Genomic DNA, 1,562 nt, shown 5'->3' on the forward strand with positions numbered 1-1,562 from the left:
GCGAGAACTAAATTAAGGTCCGCGAAACAAAGTTATAAACCTATAATAAATTAATATTTTCAGTTAAAAGTTCTCTAGTATAAAATATATATATTCAAATATAATTCTGAGTTTAATGTTTAACTAACAGTTATGATTAAAGTTTATTTTCAAATTCCCGGAATTTTTATTTTGAACCTTGGGGTCCCTGCACCGAACAAAAAAGTCCTAGTGGTCCCTGGTCAAAAAAAGGTTGGGAACCACTGCTATACATGCAAGTAAATGGCCATGCGTGAATGCTAAGAGCCATTGCATGCTCTGTGCTTGTGTTCTATTATTCTATGCAGTGGTATGTTTTTAACTGCTGATAGCATTCTTGGAGGACAATTATCTTTTCCCAGAATAACTTTAACCGGAAAAACAAACACCCTCTTTGTTTTTAAAACTGCAGTATAGAGCATATAACAGGTGGAATAGCCCTGTCAGCAATGGAGCAAAAAGGGGCTCATAATTTTGCCCTTTATATTTTCATCCTGCCTTTCTTCCAAGGTTCCTGGGTGGTGTATGCAGTGATTCTGGATAGAGGAACAGGTCAGTTATTATTATTATTTTATTTAGGAAATGTATATGCCTAAAATGATTAGAAACTGTGGTCTATACTACTGTATATAGCTTGCTGTAAGTAGGATCCCACTATGGAATTTTGCATCTTTTCTGCACAGGTAATAGGGTTGCACTGTACAAAATGGTTCACAAACATACGGATCAAGGATTAGGGACTGGTCCCACTAGGGTTGCCAGCCTCCAAGTGGTAGCTGGAGATCTCCCGCTATTACAACTGATCTACATGCAACAGAAATCAGTTCACCTGAAGAAAATGGCTTTTCTGGAAGTTGCCTCTATGGCATTACACCCCATTGAAGTTCCTCTACTCCCTAAACCCCACCCTCCTCAGTCTCCATCCCCAAAATCTCCAGGTATTTCTCAACCCAGAGCTGGCAACCCTAACTATGGTCTATACTGCTGTGTATAGCTTACTGTAAGTAGGATCCTGTTATGTAATTTTTGCACAATGTGTCATGTTAATACTTATGATATGCTTCACTTCTTTCTGGTGGTTCTAGACTTCTACAATCCTAATGCATTGTTTATTGAACATCCCTTTTTATTGTACTGACTCGCTCTGTGTAATCCGCCTTGAGTGCCAGTATGAAAGGTGGAGTATAAATAAAATAAATGAATAAATATTAATACATATGCTTTGATTCTTTTGTTTTTAGACTTCTAGTTGGTTCTACAACCCTAATCCTATTTCCTTGTTTACTGACTGTCCTGTCCCGTCAATAGCATCCACTCACTCTGTGTAACCCGCCTTGAGTCCCAGTGAGAAAGGCAGACTATAAATAACGTAACTAAAAATAAATAAAATATGCCGCCTCCCCAGAGATCTGCTCAGAGGTGTGTGTGTAAAGTGCCGTCAAGTCGCAGCAGACTTATGGCGACCCCTTTTTTGGGGTTTTCATGGCAAGAGACTAACAGAGGTGGTTTGCCAGTGCCTTTCTCTGCACAGCAACCCTGGTATT

Source organism: Euleptes europaea, chromosome 3, assembly GCF_029931775.1.
Source record: "Euleptes europaea isolate rEulEur1 chromosome 3, rEulEur1.hap1, whole genome shotgun sequence".
In the NCBI taxonomy this organism is placed as follows: domain Eukaryota; kingdom Metazoa; phylum Chordata; class Lepidosauria; order Squamata; family Sphaerodactylidae; genus Euleptes; species Euleptes europaea.